General features: G+C 40.6%; 1 long non-coding RNA gene across 1 annotated transcript; it reads right to left on the reverse strand.

The window, feature by feature from the left end:
• Positions 1-1,456: 1,456 nt before the first annotated feature.
• On the reverse strand, positions 1,457-23,503 carry LOC129459649 (uncharacterized). The gene is made up of 3 exons (XR_008650019.2): positions 23,394-23,503; positions 3,774-3,940; positions 1,457-3,062 (listed from the first exon to the last, which is right to left on the reverse strand). It is a non-coding gene; the product is annotated as an uncharacterized lncRNA (long non-coding RNA).
• Between the last annotated feature and the right edge of the window lie 575 nt (positions 23,504-24,078).

Below are 24,078 nucleotides of genomic sequence, written 5' to 3' on the forward strand. Positions count from 1 at the left end.
GGTGTGGTGCCCTTCTGGAATTTTAAACACAGGGATGCCCTCACCCCTGGTTAGTCCTGGGACTTGTCTTCCTTTAGTGCATCCCCCAAGGGTCAGGTCCAATTGTGCTCAAAGCTCATGGCCGCTTTTCCTGAGCCCTCCATCTACCAGATTTAACCATGCTTACCAGCGGGATGGAAACTTCCCTTGCCCCTGCCGTGTGCCCATTGACCACTAAATGGGGCACAAGGACTGTTGGATTTATTGTGGTCCTTTTGCTAACGTGTTCTACCTGTTCCAGGGTGGCAAGGCCTGGGTTGGGGGCACCACTGATGCTTACATGCTAAGGCCCAATTTACGTGGGCCTGGCCATAAAACTGTCGTTTAAGGAGAAATCTCTGAATTAGCGACAGGAGGCTTAGTAAAGCTTAAACGGGGTGGTGCGTGTCCTCTAGGCCAGGGCCCAGAGAACAGCTGCTGTACTCTAGTCTTCTGTCCCCACTTGCCATCAAAGGAGTAAGCTCCTCTCTCAAGGCAGTACCAGTATCCTGTGATCCAACTGACTATATTTTCTTTCATTCAGTAACAATTATCGAATGGTTGAAATAACAATTCAACGGCTCTAAGAGCTGTACCCATGCACCACAGATTGTACTTGAGAGGCCCCAAGGAAGGGGAAAGTCTCTTTGGGGAGCAATGGAGGAAATGCCCTAAGGCTTCTATTATCCACACAAAAATTACAGACCTGTCTTTAAATTGTCCTGATGGGGGGGGCCCATACACTATGGTGGGGAACTGGCCCTTTAAAATAGCCATCAAATGGTGACACCTGGCTAAACCCTGAAGGGCACCATGAACGGGGATCTTCTGGGCACCACCCCAAGAATTTAAGACTTTTAAATAGGGAATTTTGATCCTGCCTAGTGGGAATAACCTTGCTTGCGAGATGAGAAAAGAAGTCTAGTGGGCGGACATTAGGACCCAGGAGGCAGGAGTCAGAAGATGTGGCTCAGTAACCCATGCAGGGGGAGCCTCCGGCAGGGCCATGGTCTCAACCAGGAAATCTGGGAAACTAGGACGTTTGCTGAGCACTCCTGGGTGTACTTTGGGACCACCATGGAAAGCAAAAGAGTTAGAACTGGGTCCAGGCTAACCAATGCTCCCAACCCCGAAGGGTCAGGGTTTGTTAGAGAGCCCTTTTCCAGACAGCCTGACACCTGTGTCTTTAGTCCAGTGGCCACACTAATCGCCTTTAAGTGGCCGACAGGTGCCCAGTTTTTAGCCTCCTAATTCTAAGGAAGGACAGGACAGAAAAGCAAGCGAAAGAGGTCCAATCATACTCACCGCGTGACAATCTAGATGCCTTTCCTGGATCTCCTGGCTGGCTTGCCAAAACGTAACACCAAAGGTTCTTGCCTTAGCCACACCAAAGAATTGGTGTGGCAGTTGCCCCCAGCTAGTGATGGAAACACGGACCAAGAGAAAAAAAGCTGTAAGCTTTATTGAACAGAGTGACAGTACAAAACTTCCACAGCGTGGAAGGGGTCCCAAGCGGGTAGGCAGAGTTAGACTATGCAGTTGCCTTTTAAACTCTTTAAGGTGGGAAATACGTGCAGAGGGAAGATGTTACCGCACAAGAAACAAAGGCAGTAAATTATTTTGTGACATGTCTTAGATTTTGAGGAAAACCGGAATTGTAACTTAGGTTTTATCTACTTTATGACCTTGCAGTGGCATGGCAAAGGAGATGGGAATTTACAGGACTTTACAAAGTATGTTTACAAGGAATTGGAATTGGGAGCATAGATGAGGTCCACTGGTCACAGAAAAAGAGGCAGTTAACATTCCTTTTAGTTTCAGGGGAGGGGGAAGGGAGACAGGGAGAGAGGACAGAGGAAAGCTTATAGCAAAATATTTGCTCTTTATAGCTTTCTTGGGGAAGAAAACACATGCACAAATCCTGGTGTTAGGAATATTTTAAGCATATATTTATTATTCATCCAGGACCGAAGGAAGTCCTGATGCAGGAAATGAGTGAGTTTCACAACTTTCTGAGCACCTACTGGACCCAGGAAGCCTGGCTGGCCTCTCCTCTCAAGTTTGTCAGGAGAAATACAAGTGAAGTGCTATGGAAGAGCAGAAAGGAAGACCTTACTTCCTGCTTTGAGTTGGGAGTAGGGGTGTCAAGGAGAAGATATTCGCTTTTTGTCAATATCTGGCAGCGTGGTTGGATGGTGGTGTTCTGGGTCTCGTTCCTGGAGGCCCAGCTTAGAGCTTGCTCTTGGAACCCTTTCGATAAGTTTATAAGCACTCAGATTCTCTGAATCAGGTCTCTTTTAAATTAAATAATGAGAATATTTTATGGCTCCTGTGACTGACCCTTACCTGATACACTTCCAAGTCACATTTAGAATCAATCTAAAGTCCTTACCAAGGCCTACCAGCCCAGAACCATCCAGCCTTAGCCACTCTCTTACTGTCTCTTTCACTGACTCTGCTTAAGCTACATGTCACTTTTGCATTTTTGTTCTTCCCTGAACACACTAAGCTTGTCTCTACTTAGGGCTCTGGGACCTGCTGTTCTTATCCTTGTGGATGTATGGCATGACTCATTCACTTTTTTCTCATGTCCCTGCTCAAATATCACTTCTTCATGGAGATCTTCTCTGACTACCTATCTAGAATATCACTCCCTGTCAGCTTGTCCCTTTACCTTCCTTTATTTTTCTTCATTATACCTATTATCTATCATAATTTGTATGTGGTTAAAGCCTGTGTGCCCCTGTTGGACAATAAGCTTTTTGCTAATTGCTCTATTCTCACAGAGTCAAACAATTCTTGGCATACAATAGGTGTTTCATAAATATTCTTTGAATGCCCATTTTACAGAAGAGGAGACCTGAGGCAAAGAATGATTAAGTGACTTATCCAGGTTTACACAGTGAGTGGCAGAGCTGGAGTCTGAATTCAGGTGGTCTGACATGGGAGTGTTTGTTCTTCTGCAGGACACGGCACTGCTTCCCCAGCAGAGCCAGCCTTTCTTCAAGCCCGTGCGTACCCCATCTGAAGAAAAACTGGTACTGCTGTTAGAAAATGAAAAGAAAAAAAATGCTTAAGCATTTGTCTGTCCAAGAGAGGGATGTCCTGACCCACAAACACAACTGCCTGCCTGTGGGGCAGCAGACCCCTGTGGTGGAGACAGGGGGCAGAACAACAACAACAAAAAAAGATGTGGCTCAACACCCTGCCTGTGAGATCCCGCAAGTAACTCCACCTACTCAGCCTGATTCTAAAACCATTCGTCCCGCTGCTTCCCAACCTGCAAATATACACAATGCTCTCAAAATTACCCCCTCTCTATTCTACACCTGGATATTATCGAGACAGTTGTGGGATTTTTAAGTCCCACAGGGGCTAGTTTTTACTCTTGCCCCATTTTTCTCATTCTTTTCTTCCTTTTTCCCCCTTTTTTCTGTTCTTTTTTTTCTTTTCTGTTCTCTCCTTACGGTTTAACAAACAAATCCATTCAATGATAATTTTGCGCATTTAAACATACTAACTTAAATACAGAAATAACAAAAAGTGTTCACTTGTTAATAGTTCCGCTTTAGGCCACCAGAGAAGGAGGTTGATGGCTTTGTGTCACTGGGCCCTTTTGTCACCAGCCTAGGGTTAGGGTCTCTGTCTTTTTCTCTCATGCAATGCTGTGTTGTAGCTCCCTGTGAGTCTCCATGGTGTAGTGAAATGAGCAAAGCTCTGCTGTAAGACAAGTCTGGGCTGAAGCACTGGCCTACCTCTTATTGGGGTGTCCTTTGCCAGCTTTCTTACCTTTCTCAGTCTCTGATCAAAGTTCACTGCAGCCTCAACCTTCTGGGGACAAGCAAGCCTCCTGCCTCAGCCTCCCAAAGTGCTAGGACTACAGGCATATGCGACTATGCCTGGCCCCAGCCTGTTTTCTTATCTGTAAATTGGAACAACAACAAAAAAATATTCTTTGTAGAGTTGTGTGAGAATTAGAGATAATGTATGTAAAAAATCTGGCACAAGTAATGAAACACAGTAAAACTACAAAAGGAAAGCAAGTTTTTCCTCTTTTTTCCCTACATTAAAACATAATAGGCCAGGCGCAGTGGCTCACGCCTGTAATCCCAGCACTTTGGGAGGTCGAGGCGGGTGGATCACGAGGTCAGGAGATCGAGAGCATCCTGGCTAACACGGTGAAACCCCGTCTCTACTAAAAATACAAAAAAAATTAGCCTGGCGTTGTGCGGGCGCCTGTAGTCCCAGCTACTTGGGAGGCTGAGGCAGGAGAATGGCGTGAACCCAGGAGGCAGAGCTTGCAGTGAGCTGAGATAGCGACACTGCACTCCAGCCTGGGTGACAGATCGAGACTCCGTCTCAAAAATAATAATAATAATAACATTAAATGATTATTCTGACCGTATGTGGAATCAATTTGCACAATTCATTTTCTATACATATATCCTACCTATTAGAGATTGAACTACTTTTTTTTTTTCCTAGACGGAGTCTCGTTCTGTCGCCCAGGCTAGAGTGCAGTGGTTGAGATCTCAGCTCCCTGAGACCTCTGCTTTCCAGGTTCAAGAGATTCTGCTGCCTCAGCCTCTTGAGTAGCTGGGATTACAGGCATGCGCCACCGCACTGGGCTAATTTTTGTATTTTCAGTACAGACGGGCTTTCACCATGTTGGTCATTCTGATCTCAAGCTCCTGACCTCGTGATCTGCCCGCCTCGGCCTCCCAAAGGGCTGGGATTACAGGCATGAGCCACCGCGCCTGGCTTGAACTACTTTAAAAAATTTTTGTTCAAGTACCTGTTGCAAGATATTTTCATTTAAATGTGATTTAAATTAACACTCTATTTTGTTCTATATCTGAGTTTTCTAAAAGCTAAGACTTTTATAAAGATAAAATAGATCTTTTGTCTGAATTTAAATTTAATCACATAATACTGTGCTATTATAGTCCATTTATATTTAGACTGATATGTCTTCTCCAATATGGAAGGCAAATTGTATAAGGAGCTATCCTATTCTAATTATATGACTTCAGTGTCTTCTATAACAATTTTTAGTTGTTAACACCCAGAACTTACTAGGGTGCAAGGAAATGGGTGCTCTTAAACATTCTAATGGAAGTTAAATTGAAGCAGTCTTCTTGAGAGCTACTTGGCTTACAGAGTTCTTTAAAAGTTCACACCCTTGATTCCAATAATTCCACTTATAGGAATCTGTTCTAAGAAAATAAGGTGTACGTAAGCTATTTTTGAATAAAGATGTTCACCAAAGCATCACTTTAAAATAGAGAAAAATAGTAAACCTCCTGAATGCTGAACAATAGAAGAATGATTAAGATAAATTATTAGCTCATGAAAAATCATTTCAGGCTTAATGGCACTGGAATATTTTGGGATATAATTATAACTTTAAAAAGCAGAAAAATGTATAATAATATATAACAAAATATAAAACAATACATAACAATATAAGCATATAATACATATAAAGTAGTATAAAAATAATTATATATGCTGCAATCCCAATTTTGTGAAGAAAACACTTTATTTATAGATGCATAGGAAAAAGAATGAAAGGTCGGGCATGGTGGCTCACACCTGTAATCTCAGCACTTTGGGTGGTGGAGGCAGGCAAATTGCTTGAGCCCAAGATACATGGCAAAACCCTGTCTCTACAAAAAATACTAAAGTTAACTGGGAGTGGTGGCACATGCCTATAGCCCCAGCTTCTCGAGAGGCTGAGGTGGGTGGATCACCAGGAAATCAAGGCTGCATAAGCCAAGATTTCTTCACTGCACTCCAGCCAGGGCATCGGGTGAGACTCTATCTCAAAAAAAAAAAAAAAAAAAAAAAAAGGACAAGATATATAGGAAAATGTTAATGGGGTTGAGGGCAGTAGGAATTTTATTTTCTTCTCTGCAATTTTCTGTATTTTCTGTATTTTGTACTATGATGAAAATATATTATTTTGATAACCAAGAAAACCATTATAAAACAAGAAAAATAAATTTAAGGGATTTAATTTCACCCTTAACTGTAGACTTCAAAGCACCAATCAGCAGGTTGGAGCACCCCACAAGCAAATGGTAAGCTATATGTAAGTCCCACACTCACCGTAGCTACTTCCAGTCACATCTTTCTGGTGCCTAACCCTAACTAGTTCCTGATGTTACCAATTGTGAAGCAAGATGAGAAAGGCAGGAGTGCCTGTGGAGTGAGTGCCAGCCTCTTCCAGTCTCAGTGCCCAAGAACTATCCCTCACCATGCACACTCCGCTGAATGGTCTGCTTTCAAATTTTCACTCACTCTTTCCTTACACTTTCCACTTCCCTGGGAGGCACTAGTGTCAGGCAACTGTACTAGGTACTGGAAATATGCAGATACGTGTTTTGCTTTCCTGGACTTTTGGCAGGAAAAAGAGAAGGAATAATAAACCAACATGCCAGCTGCCACAAAGAGCTGCAAGGGCACAGACACCTTAGCCCAGACTGATTACCAGAACAGGCTTCTTGGAGGAGTTGATGTGTATTCCATATTTACTCCAAATACACACATATCTGTGACCCCCGTGGTGCCACAACTTAGCTTCAAAATTCTTTTACTTGTTCTTAGTGAATTCCATCTCCCATTCTGCTCAGGGAGTTCCAAATCTCCCCCACTTTCCTCACCTAGCTCACAACCTCCTCCCCTCAGCAGCCAAACCCACCCTTCCAGAAAAACTTGCAGTCTTCTTTTTTGTGTGCCAATCAGAATGACATAATTGCCATTTTTCCATTTTTCCCTTCACTACCAGGAAACTCAGTGTCAAAATTAGAGCTCAATTGCTATTTTATCCCAGATTCTCTGGAATAAAATCTCTCCTAAAAGATTTGCAATTTTTAACAAAGATAACACAATTTCATTATCAAGACTGGGGCCATCATATATCAACTACTTCAACTCTTTCCCAACCCTACTTTTCTATTTCTGTACCTTCTTTCCTTCCTTCCTACCCTCCGGTCTCAGAGGAATTAACTCACTTATTTATTTATTTATTTTTGATATGGAGTCTTGCTCTGTTGCCCAGGATGGAGGGCAGTGGTGCAATCTCAGCTCACTGCAATCTCCGATTCCTGGGTTCAAGGGATTATCCTGGCTCAGCCTCCTGAGTAACTGGGATTACAGGTGCCTACCACCATGCCTGGCTAATTTTTATATTTTTTTCTTTAGCAGAGATGGGGTTTCACCATGTTGGCCAGGCTGGTCTCGAACTCCTGACCTCAAGTGATCCACCTGCCTCGGCCTCCCAAAGTGATGGTATTACAGGCATGAGTCACCACACCTGGCCGGAATTAACTCAAATTTGTAAGTACCGCAGGTGACCTCCAATGGAGTTTCTTGGCTTGACTTCCTTGCCTATCTATAACCTTGCTATTTGCATAATTATTGTCTATAAACATGTGAATAACTCTGTCTAGTGGGCAGACAACCATTCTCTTCCCCACCCTAACCATTCCCATGGAAAAAGCCAGTTTTGCAGTTGTTTATTAAATTCCTTTCAACATTCCTTTACAATATATAAATTTATGGTTCTCTGACTTCAAATCCTTTGCACCATCTTTGCAATTTCCTCACTAAATAATATACAATAATAATCTTTAACATGTCTTATCTTTATTTCTATAAGAGTTATGATTTTCCTTTTTAAAAAATTATTCTTGGCCGTGTGCAGTGGCTCATGCCTCTAATTCCAGCACTTTGGGGGGCCGAGGCAGGCAGATCACCTGAGGTCAGGAGTTTGAGACCAGCCTGGCCAACGTGGTGAAACCCCGTCTCTACTAAAGAATACAAAAATTAGCCGGGTGTGGTGGCAGGCGCCTGTAATTCCAGCTACTCGGGAGGCTGAGGCAGGAGAATCGTTTGAACCCGGGAGGCGGAGGTTGCAGTGAGCCAAGATCGTGCCACTGGAATCCAGCCTGGGTGACAGAGTGAGACTTTGTCTCAAAAAATAAATAAATAAATAGATATAACATAAAAAATTATTCTGACACTTAGATAAGCTTTTGGAAGATGAAGTCTATATTTTCTAGTTCCACTTTCTCACTTTCTATTTCAATTTTTAGTTACCCACTGAAATCTATCTGTGCAGCCCATTCCCCGCAAACAAACCTCAATAGTGTACTGAAACCATTCTGGAAAGGGTCAAAAATAGCAAATACTTCTCTATTTTATCTTTCTGTCATTTGCTGCATTTGATACTATAAAATCTGAGTAATATACCAGCAGGAAAGACAAAGACTATCTCTCATGGCCTCATTTGTACAACCAAAATTATTCCAGCCACAGATGTTTCTGACCTGTTCCTGTTTCAGTGTTTTACGTGAGTTCTTTCTTTTTGCTTTTTTTCTAAATCCTGGGGGAGGAAGCTGAAATTAAACAGTGCAGATGTCTGTGTAATCACAACCTTCTCTCTCTTTCTAAAGTTATAAAAGTGCCTCATCCTGATAGGGAGAACTTCCCAGTTATGCAGCTGAACAACTTGAAGCTTTATATTTTCTAAAAATAATATGGTCTTTTCCCACAAAATTTTGCAACATTGTCCTTTATTAAAAACAAACAGACAAAATACTTCCTTTAGGTTTTTTTCTTTTCTTTTTGGACGGAGTCTTGCTCCGTCACCCAGGCTAGAGTGCAATGGTGTGATCTTGGCTCACTGCAACCTCCGTCTCCCGGGTTTGAATGATTCTTCTGCCTCAGCCTCCTGAGTGGCTGGGATTACAGGCGTGCACCACTATGCCTGGCTAATTTTTGTATTTTTAGTAGAGACGGCGTTTTACCACACTGGCCAGGCTGGTCTCGAACTCTTGACCTCAGGTGATCCGACTGCCTCATCCTCCTAAGGTCTCAAATCTCTTCCCTATCTGTACGCACTCTTAGAGGATTTTGTCTCATCTCAAGGCTTTAAATCTGGGCCCTATACTGAAGACTCCTAAATGCATATTCCAGCTCAGACCACTCTTTGAACTCCAGATTTGCATGTCTGATTACTACTCAATATCTCCTTGGACATCTAAAACCACCTGAAACTCAACATGTCTAAAATTGAGCTCCTGATCTTCTCCCACCACCTCCTAAACCTCATTCCTTCTGCAGATTTACCCATCTTAGTAAAAGGCAGCTTCCTTCATCTTTCTGGTTGCTCAGGTCAAAAGCTCGAGTCATCCTTCCTCCCCACCCCACCCCCTTCTCTTACTCATCATATCCCATCCCTCAGCAAATCCTGTTGGCACTACTTCAAAATGTGTCCGGACGCCACTATTCTCACCGCTGCCACTATTACCACTCTGTTTCAAGCTGCCATTGTCTCTTGCTTGGATTGTAGCATCTTACGTGGTTTCTTTACTTTTTACCCTTAGCCTGAACTATGTATTCTTAACATAGCAGCCAGAACAATTTTTATAGAACACAAGTCAGATTGTGTCCCTCTTTTGCTCAAAACCCTCCAATGACGGCCCACCTCTTGCAGAGTTAAAGCCGGAGTCCCCAGAATGGCTTTAAGGCGCTACAGAATCTGCCTCGATTTTCTGGCAGGGATCTGGACCTTATCTCCTACTTCTACTTCTTTACCACTCCAGATCAGGGACTCAATTTTGGACATGTTGAGTTTGATGTGCCTTTCAGATTTCCAAGGGCCTCCTTGCTCTTCCTTTAATACACTGAGCATGCTCTCACCTGGAGGTTTTTGTACTCCTGATCTCTCCACATGAAAGGCCATTTGCCTGGGTATCTGCAGGGCTTGCTTTCTTCCCTTCTTTCAGGCTTTTGTTCAAATATCACTTTCTCAGTGAAACCTGCCCTCACTACCTTGTGTAAAATCATAACTGCCCCCCCAGCCCTACACTCTGGCCCTCACTATCCAACTCTGTGCTGCTCATTTCTCCATAGCACTTGTCATTGCCTAACATTCTATGTATTTTACTTTTGTTTATTGCCTTTCTCCGCAGAGAAGGCTATCTGAGCTGCAAAGTTGACCATATTCCTCCTCAGTGAAAGGCAGCACAATGTCATGTTCATGATCCCAGGTTATGGAGTCTGACTGCCTGGGTCTGAGCCTTGGTTCTATCACTTAACCTTTCCCTGCCTTTTAAAGTACAAATATAAAATAAGAATAAATAAAATGAAAATAATAACAGAATCTATCTCACAGCCTTGAAATAAGGACTAAATATCACAGTGCGTTTGAAGTGCTTAGAACAGTGCCTGACACATAGAAAGTGCTCAGTAACCGTTACCTATTGTTGTATGTACTGGGTACTGGGGTCTCTGTTCAAGACTCCCTCATCAAGCTTATTCCCCTATCCCAACTGCTGAGAATATCAGCATTCCACCCTGGGAACTGCCCTTAGCATCAAATAACCACTTCGGAGAACAACTTTGCTTAAGCTCCAGTCCCTCTCAGGTAATGGCCAATAGTAAATGACTGGCTCATGCAAAGATACTAATACAAAGGTGTTGCCCCACTGCCTCAATCTGGGACAACTCTAAAGGTCATCTCACATCTCCTTTTAGAATGAGCTGAGGCTTCAGAGACAACTGCATTACAAGTCAGCTCCTCCTTCTGCCCAATCCTGCCTTCCTTACAGATGTATCTCACAAGAACACTCCCCAGTAAGCTTGCTGCACACTACTTCCTGTCTCAGAGTCTGTTTCCAGGGAACCCAATCTAAGGCACTATATGAATCTCTCAATGATCCTTATAGGATAATCATCTCAATCTTTAGGATAGTATATGAGGTTTTCATGAGCTGGTCCCATTCTCTCCCTCTCTACCTTCAACTCTCACAATTCCCCATCTTGTACTTTTTCTGTAAGGCCCCCTCCATGGTCTTCACTGCCTTGATCAAGCATGTTATACACTTCTTATAATGTTATAATGTACTTATAATTTCTTCCTGGCCAATTCTTCCTCATTCTTGCAGACTCAGCCCCTGTCTTCCAGAAAACCAAAATCCAGGCTTAATCCAGTCTGAAAGTCCCTCCTGTATACTTTTATGGCACTTTGTTTATATTTTTTAATCAAACCACTTACTATATTAAACTAAAATTACACAGAATATTATTAATATAGCAACAGTTTGATAGTTATTATAAGGAGGTCTACTAATTCAGCATATGAAGAATTACTTATAGTTTTACTATAGTTTTAGGGAGAGGAAGGAAGAAGGATAAGGATCAAATTTGTTTATCAGCTACAAGTCTAATTTTTTTTTTAATTAAAGTGAAGTCTTGTACTGGTCTTAACCACAGGAATGTTTTGGCTCTTAGTATTACCAAGAACTGTTCCCAAAGCAAAATAAAGTAGTTTCTAATGAGTGGATCTTGGAAATAAATACATCTTTGCCTCTGGTGTTGGTGGGGCCAAGGGGGTGTCAGATGATGAGATTCAGACCCCTGCTTTTGTGACAAGAATAAGGTGAGGACAATGTATGAGGATGGAGTCTTGATCATTGGTTTGGGCAAAAATGGGATGAATACTTACTACTGATGTGCTATCTTCTTCCTCTTCTGATAATGCTCTAAAAAAAAAAAAAAAAAAAAAAAAAAACCCAATCTCTGTGTCCTGTTCAGAAGATATGGTGAAGATCAAAGAAAAGGAGCCTAATATTGTATCTTTTGCCAGCCCATCCAACCTAACAAAGAATGTACAAATGGTACTTTATTGCCTTGGTTCCAGGGGATGGGAGATAGTGCAGGAATTTGGTAGTGCTTCCTTCTCTTTTCCTTTTTTATTCTCTTTTATGTTTCATTCTTTCTACATGTCTGGTATTAATTTGGTAATTTGGGTACATAAGGGGGGATGGGCTTGAAGAGCTTCCCCCACCCTAATGCTCTGGCTCAAGGGCACTGCAGAACATTCAAGCAAAAATGTGGCCTATTCTGCTTTTTGCTCCAAAAGACAAAATACAGCTAACAGCAAGTTCTGATTTTATACATTTATAATCCAGGCACTGAGAGGCTGACTTAAATCTCATGGTCCCTAGTCCACTGGCCCATGGGCTGGATGCCCACCTCTGGTCCAGTCAACCATGGCTAGGGCATTGAGTCGTGGAGTATTTATGGGGCAGCTCCCACTGTCATACATGGAAGTCAGAAGAGACAATTTCTGAAATAAAGGGACAAGGATCAGAGAATGTATTGTTAGAATTGTTCTTGCAGAAAATGTTTGAGATTTTTCCACAATGTTTACCAGATACGAGTTAAAATGGGAAGATGTACACATTCAGCCCTGTGTATTTCTGCTTTCTCAAAGAGACTCCATATTTTGAATATTCAAAGAGATTGTTACTTCTTGCATATTTAATTTACATGGCAAATCTTGCCCTCTGAGAAGGAATACATGACTTGGTGAGTTAGTGGGGTGGGGGGTTGTTTTTGTTTCATTACTCTATGTTTAGATTAGAAGAAAGTTTCACCTACATCAGGAACGCATGCTTTGGCAGTTGACATTTCTGTGTCTTTCTGCTGATTAATGAACTTTCATTATCTGAATTTTTGGTAAATGTAAATTATAATTTACTAATGTCTTTATGAATACACCCAATTAATGCCTAAGCCAGCCTGGCAAGTAGTAGAGAAGCATCACAACCATAAGTAAAACCAAAACATAAAACAGCCAGGTTGCTGCTCTCCTGCCAGGAAGTTCATAGAAAATAAAATAGAATGATTTATTTCATCTTGCTCAACATGAGCTTGTGTATTCTTCCCTAAAGAGTGCCAGACTGAGAGTTGTTAAGTGTTTATAATCTAAGTAGCTGCTAACTTGCTGTGGCACTAGACCAGTCACACCAGTCACAATTGCTCTGGCTTCAGTTTTCCCATCTGTGAAATAAACTGATTAGAATAGATGTTTAAGGGTCTGCCCAGCTTCAGAAATCTCATTCCACTAATTGTGAGTTTCAGAGAAGTTCTTTGCAGAGAATAGTTATTTGCAGGATGAACATCTATTAGAAAAGCAGAAGAAAAAGTTGTAAAGAATATTTAACTCTCCAAAATACAGCCAGGCAAACTTAACAAGGCAAAACTCAGTTTATTAGAAGTCACTGCAGTCAGGGAGTAGAGCATCTTGACAGAATCAAGGAAGAGGAATCAGAGAATTGTATAGGATTTAGGGGATCTGGGCTCAAGGGTCTTATGGGAGATATTTCAAAATGGGGAATACACATGCCTATAATCCCACCACTTTGGACGGCCCAGGTGGGAGGAGCTCTTGAAGCCAGGAGTTCAAGACCAGCCTGGGCAACGAAGTGAGACCCTGTATCTACTTCTCCCCACAAAAATTATTAATTAGCTGGGTGCACTGACCTGTGCCTATAAATCCAGCTACTTAGGAGGCTGAGATGGGAGGATTGCTTGAGCCCAGGAGTTTGAGGCTGCAGTGAGTTGTGATTGCATCACTGCATTCCAGCCTGGGTGACAGAGTGAGACCCTGTCTCTAAAAACATAAAAATAAAGTAACAATAATAATAATAAACAACAAACTGGGGAACAGATCGGGATTGGGCAAGTTTATGAAATAATAGTTTAGGGTTGGTAGGCATAGTGAGATGAAACTTTTGAAGTGACTCTTGATATATAAACCATGGTTTGATAAGGGAGCTTTATCCAGGTAAGCAGACTTCTCTCAGATGATCTGATTTGCAGGGATTTCCTGAAGCAAACAGTGAAGTTATTTATTGGTTTATGGTCTTATCTTCTCTGGACAAATTTTCCTGGAACAAATAACTAAGTTATGTTGACACAGGTGGTCTCGGTTCTTAGGCCTTATAGTTATATCATACTGATGCAGGTGGCTGCCATTCTCATGAATTTTGAGTTAATATATAGAAGATATATATAGCTATATATATATATAGATATATATAGCTATTATAGAAATAGAAGAAAATAGCCTGTAGCAGAGAAGTGTTTGATGAAAGTGACACTTCTGGCCTATTTTGAGTTCCATACTCAAATATTCTACTTTCTGCTTGATATCTTCTCTTGGATGTATTATATATTTATCAGATTACAAATGGAACAAATAACAAATTGAAAAGAGAACTCCCCCGATATTCTCCATCTCAGTAAACAGTACCACCATCCACCCAGCTATTTAAATCAAAAACCTAGGAGTGGCTCTTTCCTCATACCCCCACGTGCCATAACAAGTCTTATTGGTTGGACTTCCAAAATATATATCCATCTCAACCACTTAACATCTTCAACGTTAAAACCCTAGTTCAAGCCATCATTATCTCTTGTCCAGGCACAGAGTCATTATATTATGATATTCCACACTGCTCTTTATTTTTCTAGAATATGCATGTTTATTTCCATATCAAGGCTCTTGTGTTTGTCTACCCTGTCTAGGTCACTGTTCCTCTAGATCTTCCTGTGGCTCCTCCTCATTGTTAAAAATGCATCATTGAAATCCTTTATTGAATCACCCTAACTAAAATTGACACCTCTCCCCTGTCACTTTATCCCATTGCCACATTTTAGATATTTTAGAGTAGCTAGCAATTTCTGAAGCTATATTATTCTTAACTTTGCTTCTTTGTTTCATGTTTGTCTCTGCTCAGCAAATATAAACTCCATGAGGGGACAGAGCTCACCGGCCATATAAGAGACACTATATCCCCACTGTCTTGAACAGAAGCTGGCACATAGTAGATTCTCAGGAAATAATTGAATGAATAGATGGATGAAAGTATGGGTGAGCATATGAATTATTTAAAAAGTAATAACCAAAGATGCTAAGTATATAATCTCTCCAACATTATTAATGGCTTAACTTGCTTATCTCATCATTTAAATTATATTAAATGCCACCTCTCATCCAGTGAATCCCAATGTTAAGTAATGAGATTCTTTTCATGATGAAATTGAGTGCTATCAAATTCGTAATATGTATTTTTATGGAACTACTCAAAGAGGCAGGAAAAGGAGAATGGTTAGTTATGAGAGATTCTGGGAACATCTGAATGTTTAACTATAATGAGTGGTTTAGAGCTAAGACCAAAATCACTGGGATAGCTTGCCTTAAAATTTAAGAACCTCTCTCACTTAATAGTAATTATTTGTTTATTTACACAGACACTAAATGATAAAATAACTTTCTGGGGGTTCACATGTACATTTAAAATACCATTTTAAAATCTCAGAATGTAAATTGAATTTTAGTAGTTAAAATAAAATATACTAAGTTTTATATGCACTCTACTCATGCAACTTAAAGAGAGTTGGTTTTCACCTGCTGAGGGGCTCCCCCAGGCAGTACTCTGGGATGTAGCCCTTGGCTATGGTCTAATGTCATAGAGTTTCACAAATCAAGAAAGCATAGTGCCACAGTGCCAGAAAGTGAATACTAGTGAAGGTGAATCTCAGAGAGCTGATGGAGAATTTGGGAAGCCTGTCAATTTCATATAAGTTTCAATAGATTGAGAGTATATTTTTCACACTATAGAACTAGGCCAGAAAATTTTTAACAAATATTTATTGAGCACCTAGTACCTTCCAGACACTGAACTGGCAATGAGAACATTGGTATTTTTTTTTAAGTCATAGTCCTTGCCCTTTGGGTTTGCATTGTCAAGTGATCATACATTTGGGGACCTAAACAGGGTCTAAATCACCTAGGGCTTCATGTCTCAACATTTGAAGTTTGAAATTGGTTCTGAGAGCAATCAGAAGCTGTTGAAGGATTTAAGCATCAGAGTAGCAGAGTGGCATGATTTGATTTTCATTTTACAAAGCATAGTTGCTGTGTTGGAATTGTAGAGTGTGAAATTCCACCAACGTGGGAGGTTGGTAGTGGAGGTCAGAGGCAAATAAACTGTAAACCATTTAAAAGACTATTGTCATAAACCAAGCCAAGAGATGATGATGTCTGGAATTAAGAGAGTTACAATAGAGTGATACAACCATGGAAATACTAAGATTGAGAATTTATAGAACCCAGTGAATACTTTCATTTTGTTATTATTATTTTTTTAGAGACAGAATCTCACTCTGTTGCCCAAACTGGCCTTGAACTCCTGGGTACAGGTGATCCTCCTGCCTCAGCCTCCCAGGTAGCTAGGACTGCATCCTGACTTCCAGTGAATTATTTGATAAAAGGGGGTACATAGCCAGGGAGAAGAAGGAGTCAAGATTGAAGGCTGGTTTGGCAGAGAAAAGAAAAAGCTCATCAAAAGGATTTTGGCTTTTGCTTATTATTTTTGAAGCTTTACATACTATAGTTTTTGGAGGTAACTTTTTTTTTTTTAGATGGAGTTTTGCTGTTGTCACCCAGGCTAGAGTGCAGTGGCATGATCTCGGCTCACTGCAACTTCCACCTCCCAGGTTCAAGTGATTCTCCTGCCTCAGCTTCCTCAATAGCTAAGATTACAGGGGTGCACCACCACGCCTGACTAATTTTGTATTTTTAATAGAGACGGGGTTTCACCATGTTGGCCAGGCTGGTCTTGAACTCCTGACCTCAGGTGATCTGACCGCCTCAACCTCCCAAAGTGCTGAGATTACAGGTGTGAGCCACTGCACCCCACCTGAAGTTAACAGTTATTACAAACAAGCATTTAAAAGAAATTGTTACTGTATTAATTTCTTCCAAAAAAATTTAGTGCTGTAAATTATGCTTGTGGTTAGAAATCAGCAAATAGCAAGAAGGGAACTACTGTTTATTACAAATTTCCTTATTGTTCCACTTTTTAACATTTTAAGTGAGGTAATTAATATATTTAACAAAAAGACTGGTAAAAATACCCATACTTCACATGTGTACACTAAGCAAACTCTGTATGGTTGGCAAATGTATAGTTCCTAAGTTTTAAAAGGATGCTCTGCATGTGAACTCAGTGGTAGCGGTGATAAGACCACCCACATTGGTTTTATACAGACAAACTAAATTATCCATATTAGAAATGTTCTAACCATAAACTTTTCTAATTGTTATGTTTCTATAAAAGCACCCTTCAATTAGACAAATAATTGCATTCGGTCAATTCTTTCAAACGTCATCTATACAGAAATTTAAATAGTCCCTGAAATTAAAAAAAATTATGACTCTTCTTTTATAAAAAGCAAATAAGGGAAACAGACCTTTCTATTTTATCCATAGGCATAAAAGAGTGATCATTATTACTGTGTTAAGTATTTCTCAGTGGACCTTCTACATCAAGACATGATTACTCAACATAAACCTGTGGTTGCATGTACTTACATTTTGAGCAGAGTTTTTACAGTTTATGAATTATTTCAATTGGTATTTTATAATGCAATTACTTTATAAGCCTTTGCTCATTAAAAAGATTTTCTAAGTAAATATTCAGATATTTATGTAATTTGTGTATAGGCAATACATCAGGGTAGTCATGAAGTGAAGCTCATAAACGTAGAAATATGATTGTCAGATAGGTATAAATGTATGAAATGTATAAGAAATGGGTGCACTTATACATATGCAAAATAAGTTTTAAAAGACTGTCTCATTGCCTGAGGAAGCCATGGCTATGGTCTAATTGATTACGTTAATATTTTCAAAAGATAGGAATTAATAAACATACAAAAACATGACAATAAAGGTGAGCCTTATCCCCAATATTTAGTTTGTCTCAGTCCATGGACAGTGGGAGCCTGACAAAGACTGTCCTGTTGGGCAGCTCTGGAATTTCCTGTGGGAGGGACTTATGGGGAGACAATCTCCGCACCAGGAAGAGCTAGAAGGCTGTCTTGAAACTGCATTTGCAAATAGGCACACTGTTTTTATTTCAATCTCGCTGTTATTTGGGTTACTTTAGGGGTGCTGAAGGAGATTTGGAAGAGGCCAAAGTGCTGTCAGGCCATCTTTTGGTGCTACCATTGGCTAACCCTCTATTGTATTACAGAACTGCAGCTCTTAGGTCTTAGGATATCCTGGGAGCACTGGGATTTAGAAGAATGTGTCTTTCCAAGATCTTTTTGGATAATTTTAAAAAAGGAAAAAAAGAATTTTCCTTTGTTTACCATACCTGCTATAACATTTATTGGCATGGCACTTTCATAAAATTATCCTACCTATTTGTATTTTAGTTTGCTCCTCTGCAAATGAGTATAATCATAACTTGATGAAAGGTTTAGTTTTGAGGATCCAGACTGAATGTCTAAAAATGTCTAGTACATAGCAAGCAATAAATAAATGATAGCTATTATTATAAATACCTCAATAGATTAAACACAAGTTGTTTTGTCAATCAACAAATATTTCTTGAATACTTTATTTTTTCTATTACTGCTTTAACAAATCACCAAAAAACTTACTACTTTAAAACAGCATAAATTTCTTATAGTTCTGGAAGTCAGAAATCCAAAGTGAGTCTTGCTGGGAAAAAATTAAGATGTCAACAGGGCTGCATTCATTCTGGAAGTTCTATCTGGTTCCTCGCTTTTCCAGCTTCTAAATACTATACTTGATTTGTAATCCCCAGCCAGCAATCACATATTTGGACCTCTGCTTCTGCCATCAATCTTGTTCTCTGACTCTGACACTTCTGCTTCCATCTTATCTTTGTGATTACATTGGGCCTACTGGATAATCCCAGATGATCTCCCCATCTCAAGATCCTTAACTTAATCAGGCCTGCAAACTCCCTTTTGCCATGTGAGATAATATACTTATAGATGCTCATGGTTCTTCAGAGAAACAGAACCAATAGGATATATATGGGGGTATGGGGGTGTTAGAGGGGGAGAAGAGAGAAGAGAAACTATAAGGAACTGGCTAACGTGATTATGGAGGCTGGCAAGTCCAAAATCTGCAGTGGGTGAGCAAGCAGGCTCTAGATCCAGGAGAGCCAGTGCTGTAGTTTCAGTCCAAAGGCCAGCAGGCAGAGAATCAGGAAAGCCAGTGGTACCAATGACATCCAAAGCAGTCTGCTGAAAAATTCCCTCTTGGTTAGAGAAGCCAGTCTTTTTGTTTTATTCAGGCCTTCAACTGATTGGATGAGGCCCACTCACATTATGGAGAGGAGCCTGCCTTACTGTATGTTCAATGATTTAAATGTTAATCTCATCCAAAAACACCCTCCAATTTGACACGTATAACTAACCATCACAACAGGTTTCAAGGATTAAGATGTAGACATCTTTAGGAGGGACTCATTTTTCTTTCTATCACAAATATCTGTCCTTTGTGATCTATATATTGAGCCTGTGCTCACCACTAAGACTACAGATACAAGGTTGCTCAGTTTCTGCTTCTAAAGAACTCAAATTTAGTGCAGAGGACTTATAAATGATAACTCCAATACGGTAGAGTAGGTGTAATGATAGTTATGCACAGTATGCCATGGTAATATAGAAGAGAGGCAAGTAACTCAGCTAAGGCTGGGAGGTGCAGGTGTGGATGGAGGGAGTAATAAAGAAAGCTTTCTAGGGGGGACGATGCTTAAGCTGAATTTTCAAGGACACGTGGGAGTTAAAAAAGGGAAAAGCACTGAAGGCAGAGGAGACAAGGAGCACAGAGGAATAACTACTCCTCTAGGTCTGATTCCTCACTCACCTCGCAGCTTTCTTATTATAATTTAACTTCCTGTCTTAGTCTGTTTTGTGTTGCTATAACAGAAGACCATAGACAGGGTAACTTGTGAAGGAAAGAAATTTATTTCTCATAGTTCCGGAAGCTGGGAAGTCCAGTATTAAGGTGCCAGGATCTGGCAAAGGCCTTTGCATCACCCCATGGTGGAAGGCGAGAGGGTAAGAGAGGGAAAGAGCGAGGCAGAGAGAGGCAGAGGGAGAGAGGGAGAGAGAGAGAGGGAGAGAGAGAGAGATAGCAAGAGAAAGCAAGAGCTTGAACTTGCAGCCTCTAAGCCCTTTCATAATTGACATTAATCCGTTCATAAGGGTGGAGTCCTCATGACCTAAACTTTTCCCATTAGGCCCCACCTACCAACACTGTTGCATTGGAGATTAAGTTTCCAACACAGGCTTTTTGGAGGAGCACATTCAAATCATAGCACTTCCCTTGAAAACTTTTAATGAGAAAAGAGTATGTTGGCCATAGAACTCAAGTGCCCAACTTGTTTGGCAATATTTCTCAGTGTAAATGAATAAATTGACATTCAGATGTATATACTGGTCTGTGTGGTGTGGTAGGCATTATTGGTTTCAGACCAAACATCATCTTACCCTTATTCCTTGCTAACAGAATCCAAGTTCATTAAAAGATTTGGTAACAATGTACTCAGCGAAAGTTGACACCTCTTTTAGCCTCATGGGACAAATTGTGGGTGTTCTAATTCAATGGATATATTCATTTCTTTTGTTGTGATTGGGTTGGGGAGGTGGTTAAAAATAGTTGTAGTCATTGAGACAAAAGAGAAAACGGAAGTCAGCTGGGGAGCTTCTGGAAAATATTTTCCTCCTGATAAAAAGAGAGATACATGAGGAGAAGCTCTCAGACCTTCTTTCTTGCTTGCTTTTTGACTTTGTTGTTTGAGGATGTGATGTCTGGAGCTGAGGCAGCTATTTTGTTAGCATGAAGGGAAACATGCCATTCACAAGAGCAGAAAAATTAAAAGAGGCTGGGGCCTGAGTGACATCTTTGAGCAGGACCAAAGGTGCCAGAGAAAACTCAATGTGGAGTGCCCTCAGAGATTATCTGCAAAATAATCAAGACTTTCCATTATATTGATTATCCCCCTTTACATTATTTATGTGAAGACAGCCTCTGTCTGTTGATCTTGTCACGGTATAGTATGCCAGGCTCCAGAAGGATGACAGGAGAAGAAAGTCTATTCTGAGAAAACATGGATTTATTTCAAACAATTTCTAAACTTTATCTACAAGCTAGTAAACTTTGGACTTAGCAATTGAGGAAAATTACCTCCTCTAACACACTATACACATCTTCCTTCAAAGTTTTGGAAGTTTCTTGCTCTAATTAAGTTCTAAGAAAAGTTACGGCCAGGAGTAATGGCTCATGACTGTAATCCCAGGACTTTGGAAGGCCAAGGCAGCCGGATCACCTGAGGTCAGGAGTTCGAGACCAGCCTGGACAACATGGTGAAACCCCATCTCTACTAAAAATACAAAAATTAGCCAGGCATGGTGACACATGTAGTCCCAGATATTCAGGGGGCTGAGGCAGGAGAATCGCTTGAACCTGGGAGACAGAGGTTGCAGTGAGCCGAAATTGCACCACTGCACTCCAGACTGGGTGACAGAGTGAGACTCCATCTCAGAAAAACAAAAAACAAACAAAAGTTTTACTTGCAGTATTTTAGCATCATACTCCCTTTATACCTGAGAGTTCAACTGTGCACAAAATTGTTTTTAAAGACATGCAAAAGTTTTTAAATTTAGAAACAATGGACTTTAGTTTTCCTTTAAATTTTGGTTCGTACTTAATACGTATGAAATGATATCCTCCCTGAGATTATCTAAAAGTAAGTTTCAGGTTTATACACACATACTAAAATCATGGATTTTACTGTTTAGAGTATCACATTAACAAATAGTTAAGAACTAGTTAACAAATAAAGAACTAGAGAATATATCTAAAATGGGTACTCCTTTTTTCTTTTTGTTCTGGCCCTTTTCTATGAGAATAAAATGAGCATTCCATTTAGCATCCTCCCCCCTTTTTAAACTATTTTTTACTACTATTAAAGTATGGTAAATGTTCTGCACCATTATTGTGTATCCTTGCGTTATATATTGATTTATGGCATATTTAAGTAGCAATTATTCTCACTGTTGTGACGTGCTTGTGCTCTGCTCATTCAACATGCAAAAATTTTAAATTACAGTACATTAAGATGTCAATGATAAAAGGGAACATTCTAAAAATAAAGTGATTTTTAAGCATATTATAAAATGACTAACTCTTTACCAGCGAGCACATACTCTACATTCCCTTAAATGCTTCTTAGAATCCCTTATGAAACAAAGAGGACAAAGAGGCATACTAACTATTTTATGTTGGTGGGATCGAGAAATTGCATCTCCTGATTCTTTAGCACTGGTTATCATAGGATTAGACTTACTTTTCAGGCAAGGGTGGGCCTTGTTATAGCCAAAGATAAACTAATGTACATTTTGTTGATCTTTTTGATGACCTTTCCTTTCTATTTTTAGCCAAAGCAGCACATTGATTCAAGATCTTTAGGCAAGACTCATGGTGATTCTCTGTTCTCATGAATGAAGGAAATGTTAAAAAAAAAAAATTACTACTTCTATGTGTCAATAAAATTAATTTGCCTCTTATTTGCTTCCATTGTAGCCTTGAAAAATTTCTTTGAAGTGCCTATGTATGAACCAGGAATTTCACTATCATTTTTAGAGTCTTCTGAAGGCTAATGGATTTGGTAACACACTCCCTTTTCTGTATGGCTTCTGAAAATATCGTTCGGCTGTATGTGGTGGCTCACATCTGTAATGCCAGCAATTTGGCAGGCCAAGGCAAGAGGACTGCTTGAGGCCGAGTTCAAGACCAGCCTGGGCAACATAGTGAGACCCTGCCTCTACAAAAATAAATAAATAAAATTGTTTGAAAAATGAAAATATGGTTTAAAGCAAGTCTGATCCCTGCAGAGCCCAGCTTTCTGAATTGCTTTACTCAGAGAAAAGATTTGTTAATTTATTCTTTCAACAAATATTTACTGAGTAATTGTGATGAGATGAATGTTAGAGATACATCATTGATCAAGACAAAACTGATTCCCTATTCTTCTGAGTTTCAGCCTGGAGGAAAGAGGATGAGGATGAGGCAGGGAAGAAGTAGGAAAAGAAAATAGTATTAACTGAACAGCCACTCTGTGCTAGCTACTGCATTGTCTGGGTATGATCCCATTTAAACCTCACAGAAACCCTATAGGGGAGATATTTTTATAATTATCCACATTTTACAGATAAGAAACTGGGATTTAGAGAAACATGTGACTTGTTAAAGGCTGCAGAGCTTCAAAGTGGCAGAGGCAGAAATTCAACTCCGGTTTGTCTGAATCCAAACTGTATCCTTTTAAACACTACACCAAAATGTCTCTCTATTCTCTCATGGTGAAAACAACTGACAAAAGACATGACTTTATTTTGCTTACTTGAAAATAACATGTTTTCCTTATAGTTGAGTTTAAGCACCTTTTCTACACTCGTGGCAATACAATTAAATGTCTATGGACGTAAATGCTACCCTTTCTCATGCATAGCAGGTGAATTGTCATCTTCAACTAAGCCAACCAGAGAGGCCTCTTGGAGCAAGATGGCCAAATACAGCCCTCCAGCATTTCTCGCCCCCTGCCCCAACAGGAAAACAAAATTGAACAACTATCCACACAAGAAACCACCGTCATAAGTACCAAAAATCAAATGCGTGATCGCAGTACCTGGTTTTAATATCTTATCAAGGAACGAGGCACTGAAGAGGGTAGGAAAGACAGTCTTGAATTGCCAACACCACTACTCCCTCATCCTTCGGGAGTGCCACTCGGCAAAGAGAGATAGCCTGTGTGCTTAGGGGAGGGAGAGGGGAGTTGAGTGTGGTACTTTGCATTGGAACTCAGTGCTGCCTGTCACAGCAGAAAGCAGCACAGAGCCGAATTCAGCTGGTGCTGTGGAGGGAGCATTTAGAGCAGCCCTAGCCAGAGGAAATCATCTATCCCAGCAGTCAGAACTTGCTAGCCCCACCATTGCCTGGTAAAGTGCTCTAGGGTCCTCAATAAACTTGAAAGGCGGTCTAAGCCATCAGGACTGCAATTATTGAGAAAGTTCTGGTGCGGCGCTGGGCTTGGAGCCAGTGGACGTGGGGTGCATGCCACCTAGTGAGACATGAGCTGGACCAGCCAAGGGAGTGCTTGCATCACTCCCCATCCCCCAATTCCAGGAAGCACAGCTCTCAGCTCTGGCAGACACTCCTTCTGCTTGAGGAAAAGAGAGAAGAGAGTAAAGAGGACTTTGTCTTGCAACTTGGATACCAGCTCGGCCACAGTAAAAAAAAGCACCAAGAAGAGTCCCAAGGCCCTCATTCCAGGCCTTAGCTCCTGGACAACATAGCTCCCTTCCTGGGCCAGA

The sequence above is a fragment of the Symphalangus syndactylus genome, chromosome 13 (genome assembly GCF_028878055.3).
Source record: "Symphalangus syndactylus isolate Jambi chromosome 13, NHGRI_mSymSyn1-v2.1_pri, whole genome shotgun sequence".
Taxonomy (NCBI): domain Eukaryota; kingdom Metazoa; phylum Chordata; class Mammalia; order Primates; family Hylobatidae; genus Symphalangus; species Symphalangus syndactylus.